Here is a 7,871-nt window from a genome sequence, read left to right on the forward strand (position 1 = left end):
CCTGAGCTGGCAGTTAAGAAGTGCATAATGGTGAAACTCTTGAGTTATTACAGAAAGAAGGTGAGCAGAATGTTATAACTACAGACAGGGCAGAATGTTCTGGGCTTTATATATAAACTGGTTTAACCCAACGACTGTTAGACATTGGATTAGTGTGGCCATTTAAAACGAAGCTTACTGAAAATTTCAAAATAAAAGCCTTGATATTTTTCTCAATTGCTACTTTAGGCTTTATGTGAATGGTTTAATCAAACTACTGTTACATATTGAATTGGTGTGGTAGTTAAAATGAAGCTTACTGAAAGTTTCAGAATAAAAGCCTGCATACTCCCCTCACGTCACTCCCCTCACGTCAGTGCACTGCCGTAGGTGGTGCAATAATATTAAGCTTTTTTCATGTTTGTTTTCTCAGGTTAGTGGACAGCCTTGCAAAGCAAGGCTGTACATTTACATAAAACTTTCTTAAATTAAGCATTTTAGCAATTTTTTCCTCTCAGGTTGGACAGCCTTGAGAAGGAAGGCTGTACATTTACAACAAACTTTATTAAAAGTTTGATGTAAATGTCCAGAATAGCTTTTTTTCTTTAAAAAAAAATGCTATTCTGTTGTATTTTTTAAAATTGTTGTTTTGCTAAGCTGACTGGTCAGCTGAAGGACATGGAAAATGTCAATCTCTGATTGGCTGACATGTAACATCTTGTATCTAGGCATGTGACTTAAGGTGGTAAACTGCCAGCCAGCTGTGTTGACAGTATCCTTAGCTGTGTCCAAATTCAGGGTCTGCATCCTTCGAAGGACGGATTTGTAGGCCGATTATGTCATAGCGGTGGCGACAAGGCCTGTTCGAATTCAAAGACTCCTTCAAATGCATCCTTCAAATGTGTCCTTCTTTTCCCCCGATTTGAAAGATGGGTCCGGTGTATCCTTCACGGCCCACGATATCCCATAATTCATTGCGGGTCAGAATTCTCAACAATGGCGTCAGACAGTGATGAATGCTGTAAGTAAATTTGTATCTATTACATTTTAATTTACATCAAATTTACTCAAAAAAAAAAAAATAGGCAAGAATGTACCAGTTTAATTGTCAAATATATGTTCGGTTTATTAAAAGTTTTCATAAATACATTAGTCCGACGTTGTCGGTAATCTCTGTTACCGTAACATTATTAGCCAACTCAGCTAAACAGTTACCAGCTGGCATGGTGACTGCGGAAACACATGACTGTTTTGAAAATCCAACTGGATTTTCATTGATGAATGCAAGACAAACACAACACAATTAATATAGGCTATATTGAAAGGTTTTTTTATTCCTCACAAAATCATTTCGGTTGATATGTCGTTGTCCTTAACTGCCATAACAGTGTGTTAATAGGTATATTTCAGTTAAGATATAACTGTAATGTCTTTACTGATAACTGGAGATTTGATAATAATGTAGTTTTTTATTATTGTTTTTGAACAGCTTTCTCTACCGAACGCAATAAAGACTTAATGTTGAAATGTAAGTAAATCTCAGTATAAAAACACTAGTGATATTTTGGTATTTTCGCAGAAGTATGTATAAACTTATCTACATATAAACCTGGTAGCCCTAGCCCTAACCCTTGAATGTTAATCAAGACATGTCACTTTACATTAATTTGCCCATTTCTTTTAGGGACCAAGGAGCAGACGGAAAATTTCATCTCCCTCAGGGGCCAAACCAGCCACCTGTTCACAGGGACCAAAAATTCTGCGACAGTAGCCTGGAGGTAAAATAACTTTACAGTTTTATTNTGTTGTAACTTGCCCCAGCCCGGATTCGAACCCCGGTCTCCCGGGTGGTAGACTGGTGCCCTCTTCTCTCTGGCCATGGTGTTTTTCTTGTCCCGCTCCAGATATTCCACTCTTGCCAACGCTCTCTTATGTTTTGCAGTGACAGCGGTAAGAGAAGCTGGCAAAGCATAGCAATGATCCTAAAGACAGAGGGATGGACATCACCCATCACTTAGACATCACTTTCTTTCAGACGACAGCAGCACTGTGTGTGTCTTCAACTATGTTGGTTTTATTTGTGAGAACATTCAACATGAGGGTTAGAAAACTATTTAGATCTTATTATGATCTTGACCATTATGATATGATATTTACAATAGAAAAAATACTCACATCATTAGACTGAGGTTGCAGGTCTGAACTACAAGTTTCTGGGTCATCTTGAGAGGCCACATACTCACTACTTTGGGCTTTTGTGGAGGTTATTGTAGTTCTGTAGTTTTCAACCTTAAATGTAAAAACCTTATGAACATGGACTTCACAGTATATACTACCTGTACATAAACACACATATATCCCTTAAGGCTAACATTATGCACATTTATGAATGCTAATGAACTTTTAATAAAGCACCTACTCTTTGAAGGTGAACTGGGAAGCTGAAAATTGATGGTATCACATCAGCTCTCAGTCTGACAATCTGACCTGTTTTGTCAAAATCCTCCGTTTTGAAATGCTCACTGCATAGTACAGATGAATCACTTGCAGTGAATCCATCCCTCCTCAAAGCTATTTCCCACCTCTTCCTCCTCTCTTTATCTTTTGGGAACCTTTAAAACAAAAACGTGATATCTGGGAGTGTGTACACAAAAACATTGTCCGAATGAGGTCCATGTTATTTGCAACGGTTGAAACTAAGGAGCCTTGTTGCCTGCTTAAGCTGAGCATTCAGAAAAACGTTACACTCACTATTTTTGATCTTCATATTTCAAAGAACATAAAACTCCAAATTTGATTAAAATTTGTTGATAATGATAATTAAACAAAGCTACTGAAATTGTGAGTAGGCCTGTTTGAAACATATTCCTGTCATCAAATCTCCGGCTGAAGACCGATAGCTAACATTTGCTGTCATTTCGCTGGTGGGCATAAATACAGTACAGTAATATTACATTCACAACATACTAACAATAATATGTCAGTCTTACTTGTGAAAAGTTATCTCCCGGTCCCTGACATCAACAGTTCGTAGATTTAAACACGAATAAGCCGAGCAGAACTGAGGCATCTTCTGCTGTTTTGGTTCAGCAAAGTACGAGGGTATACCGCTCCAAGATGGCCGCCGTATTTCCTGCGCCGGAGCGGCCAATGCGGCGTCTACCCTTATATTATGTCTATGGGCAGCAGTATGTTAACTGTGGCTCCTCAGTCGCTGCAGGACTATTAATGATGCCTATAGAATTATTCAGACGTCCTGAAACGCTCCAACAACAAAGGATTTAAGCTGGATGTGTCAAAACTTCACAATAATTTCGAAGGTAAGTTAATAAATCGTTTGTATTCACCATAATGCCTCATATGTCTGACGTAGCTAACAGGGACAAGCTTACAAAGGTGCTATGTAAACGATAAGTGTTTTGATTATCTGTGCAGTGTGCAATCTACATATCTATGCTTTATAGATAGTTATATATCTATATAAACATATATAGATCTGTCTATATTGTGTCCCAGCTATCAGTCGAAGCTGACGTTAGCTCCGAATGTAGCATCTAATTCGGAAAATAGCTAAAGGGCGATTACACTTAATTTTTCACTATCTTGAGTTTTTTTAATGTATTGTACTTTAAAAACTACAACACCTAGACATTTCAAACCTAACTAGATTATTCTGTACTAACAGCAGAATAAATAAAACATTTGTGAAACCTTCTAATTGATTTGTGAAATTTGTAAAATGTCAATAGATTCCAGAACGCATTAGATCTTTGTTATTTTAACTTTCCATTTTCTTTCCTTTTTTATCTTTATTATAGTTGGAGTTGGACAGGAGTTCTGTTTCATGGCTTCCTGGAGGGAGAGATCTGCTGAGCTAATGTTGCCAACAACTTTTCTCCTACTATTAACATTTTTGCTTTTCTTTATATAGAAAGTATTTCTATCAGTTGCTTTTTCCATTTTGTTTACAGTATTTGCTCTATTTTTTATTTTTACCTTAATCCTTACCTGGTCAGTTGAGGTGGAAATCTGCATCCTCTTGATTACTGACAAATGTCAGAACCACATGGACTGAGCTGGTTACGTCAGATCAATCTGAATCTTTATTTCTCATTAAAATGACTAGTAATTTTAAGACATTGTTATAAAATTGCACCTTTATTCTGCTGTAACGATGACTGCATTCTTGCAAATAAAATTTCTTTTATCCTGACCGTAATGCTCCTTATACAACTCACAGAACAGATGGTTGAAATAAAGGCACTTTTTGAAAATATATTCTGTGATTTTATTATAGAAATTGAGGATGGGAGGAATAGATTAAAATCAAATCTGATATGAAAAAAAATCTTGTAAGTCATATCGTCCAGCCTTATTCAGTATATTAAATTATATGACTACATATTACTTAATACTCACATTTCTTTGCTGGTATTACCTAAAAGTGTTGCATTTTAACATCTCACTTGAAATCCTGATCTACATGCAAATACTAATATAACATAAACACAGAGAAAAGGGAATAAAAGGTTTGTGAAATGTAGAGTATTACAAATGAGAATTCAATTTTATTGGAGGTACAAAAAGGATAACAAAATAAATAGTGAATACATAATATACTTCCTAGCTTAGACATCAGACTTGTTTTCCTTTACTGGTGATGAAAACTCGTCACTCTGGAGGAGAGGAAGAGGAGAGAGGAAGAGCGGCTCAGTCCCGTCCAGGATGACTGCAGTGTCAGGGTGGCCAACAGAGTCTGCAGGTAGATTTTTGCATATCTGGTGCTCCGTTTTCAAGATCATAGTTTAACCAAGTACTGTAAAAAAATAGTCCACGTTGTGATGATCCGGCACACCGGATCATCCATCAGCTGACGAGCTGATGGACGCCATCAGCTGGTCCAGGTGCTTGGATCCAATGGAAAGGTAATCGGCACTGTGATCATGGCTCAGAAACGCATCACGAGGTGTTGCGATGCAAACCTGAAAAATTAAAAACAAAAAACTAATAAGCTTCCATATTTAGCTGCACAATGTAATCAAAACTAATAAATCCTCAGCTCTTTTTGAGAGTTTTGCTTGAAATATCTCAGGAAATTAATGTTTAAGTGAAATAGTTCTGGTATCACAAAGAAACTGCAAAAAAATGTTCAGAGGTGCAGCAACACTGAAATTACTGAACTAAAATACTACATAGAAAATGCATGTTAAAATCTGAATACTCTTGAAAGTGTGCAGCTGAAATTAATTTAAACTACTAGCAGGCAAAGCACAGTGTTCACATGATATCTGTACCAACAGTAAGACAAAAAATGACGCATATCAGAGGATGTAACTTCATAACCTCATTTTCTAACAGAATCTCAAAGGAAAAAAGAGAAATTACGTTTTGTAAAGCAAGAACAGATTATAGCAGACAAGTGGAAGAATTCACTCTAACGTGGATTATAATTATGAAACAAACAGCAAAGGTAAATGTCATATTTTCGGTATTCGGTAAATACGTGATTTGTACTATTTGTTCTGTGTTTTTTTATGTGGATCGGTACCACTTAAACGGCTGTAAAGTGAAGGTTTTGGACCTTAATCTGACTGACTACCTGTGTGGTTTGGATCGAGATGCGCGGTGTTGGTGGAACAGAAACATTGAATAATGTTCAGGCGGAAGCGTTGCTGCCCTCGGTTTTACTTAAATTACATGCTCAGTATCGGAGGGGCTCATCGCTCCGATTGTATGTTAAATGTATTTTATATATGTCATATAAACAAAAACGAAGGAGTTGCCTAAAAATGTCATACTCCGTATAACACAAACGCATCAACACACGTATTGACTTACCTTGTGCCGAATCGCTGCCTCTGTTCTCAGCCTGTTCCCGTAGCAGTGGATTTCCTCCGGCATTATTTCCTCCAACAAATTATTCCACCGAACGAAGCACGAACAGCTCCCTTTATATCCCCCATCTTCCCATTTCTGACGCTGGATCTTCAATATCCTCAAGCTTTGAAATAGCAGGCAGCTACAAACCGAGTGTTAGCTGTAGTGGCTAAGTTTTGGCTACAGTCCGCTGTCGCCTTGATATCAGCTGGAAAATGAAAAAACTAAGCACTGGATGGTCATATTTTGTCTGCCGCAATCCCCGGTAGCATATTGTGCTAGCTAATGTTAGCACTAGATAAAGTTCATAAACTAGGCTTGTGTAATATTCACTGTTGAGAATGAGAATCTCAATCGATGAATCATAATTTGTATTGACACACGGAGCATAAAATCAGCCAAGAAAAGCATTCAGACTTTACTTATCTTATTAACTTTCAGCGCTGAAAGGAGACGCTTTACCATTACATCCAAGAAGAGTTTCTAAAAAAGTCTGTGCAGAGTCTGAGGAGAAAGAGGAGGGAAGCTGATTATATGGACTGAAGACACTCCCTGAAATCACACCATGTCTCTGTGGCCTGATAAGTTTCTGTTTCTCTGAGAAATGGACCTTGGTGTCTAACAGAATCAAAAATGTAACTCTTTACTATGGGCCCTTCGTCTAACAGCGTGTGACTCTTTCTCGGCCTGGTAAAGCATCTCAACATCACCTGTCTTTATGTTGGATTCGTTAACCAGCACACCTCTGTTGAGTGGCATTAAGAGTGGAAAATACCAACTATATCTGGAGGAAATATGTTAAAAACTGTTGCGTAATCCTCCATATGTGTGTGTGTGCGTGTGTGTGTATTCACTAGCATTGAAGCTAAAATGAGAAAATAGCGGATCATTGCACCAATCAATGTTCCCTCTAAGCTGCGCGCCTGTGCAATCGCGCTCTGCTCGCACAGTCTCAGCGCACAAGAAAATCTATACAGCGCATAAAATAAAATCCACCATAAACGTATTAATTAATATCTAATATTAGACCGAATCTAATATATTAAATTAGATAATAATGTCTTATTCCGTACCATTTTTCAATGTAACGCAGTGAGTGACAGATGTTCAGCCAATGATACGATACGGTTTAATTATGCTATGCAGCCAATCATAGCGTTGATAGCTCTATGTGTCCTGCCCATACGCGCCGTGCAGGTTAGCTTGCTTACAACAGTGCGGCGCAACCCCTTATCATGGCGAAACGAACGGGCAGCGACACATCCGCTCACCAAGACAAAGTAAAAAAAGAAATGCGGTTCTTTTAGGATGGAATGGCTGTCTGAGTATGTGCAAATAGAAGAACAAGCGGTGAAACTGGTTGAGATTTTTTCTTTTGCACATTTGATGTTGCTGACAGTGGTCCTCAGTGTGCTCAGGGAGTTTGTGTGTATGCCCAGACACATGAAAAATTAGAGGGAACATTGGCACCAATGTTACTAGGTTCATGTTAATCTGTACCACGTGACGTGACTGTGCAGATTATTTACTTACCAAGCACATAATCAGTGTTGTCGATGAGGGGAGGCTATGTAACTCTTAAATATATATTTTCTTTCAGATGTAAAATGTAAATCTAAGCTGATAGGTCACAGGCCCAAGGAGGATATTCACATCATTTATGTGTTTTTTATTATTTGGTGTGTATGTGTCTTGTACTTAGTTTTATTCCGAATTAGATCTAATATGCCTTTTGCTGTGTTATGATATTAAATTGGTGTTTTCCTAATTCCCCATTCTAGTACAGATTGTAGGTCATACTGATTCCTGCAGCTGCTAGACGATTAGAACACGAGGATGTAGAGACCAGCAAGTGTTGAGTCAGAGAAGGTCAGGTAAGGAAGGAAGTGTTGCTTTTAGGGGCCGGGTTTGTTTGGCTAAATATATTAATACAAGTCGGTTTATTTATTGGATTTAAAACTAACACTTCCAATAAACCATCCAACTGTTCATGCAACCAACAAACCATCCAACTG

At 37.9% G+C, this 7,871-nt stretch overlaps 3 long non-coding RNA genes across 3 annotated transcripts in view; all 3 read left to right on the plus strand.

The window, feature by feature from the left end:
* The window catches only part of LOC107835163 (uncharacterized), a 15,749-nt gene extending 13,767 nt beyond the window's left edge, over nucleotides 1-1,982 (plus strand). Inside the window, exon 3 of the long non-coding RNA XR_001660990.1 lies at nucleotides 1,972-1,982. This is a non-coding gene — a long non-coding RNA (uncharacterized LOC107835163). The remainder of the gene's footprint in view (nucleotides 1-1,971) is intronic.
* Nucleotides 934-1,703, plus strand: LOC103132539 (uncharacterized). The gene is made up of 3 exons (XR_475575.2): nucleotides 934-1,000; nucleotides 1,469-1,507; nucleotides 1,664-1,703. It is a non-coding gene; the product is annotated as an uncharacterized LOC103132539 (long non-coding RNA).
* A 1,184-nt stretch (nucleotides 1,983-3,166) lies between the features above and the next one.
* Nucleotides 3,167-4,114, plus strand: LOC107835164 (uncharacterized). The gene is made up of 2 exons (XR_001660991.1): nucleotides 3,167-3,299; nucleotides 3,798-4,114. It is a non-coding gene; the product is annotated as an uncharacterized LOC107835164 (long non-coding RNA).
* Nucleotides 4,115-7,871: the final 3,757 nt, after the last annotated feature.

The sequence above is a fragment of the Poecilia formosa genome, unplaced genomic scaffold (assembly GCF_000485575.1).
Source record: "Poecilia formosa unplaced genomic scaffold, Poecilia_formosa-5.1.2 Scaffold1116, whole genome shotgun sequence".
NCBI lineage: Eukaryota > Metazoa > Chordata > Actinopteri > Cyprinodontiformes > Poeciliidae > Poecilia > Poecilia formosa.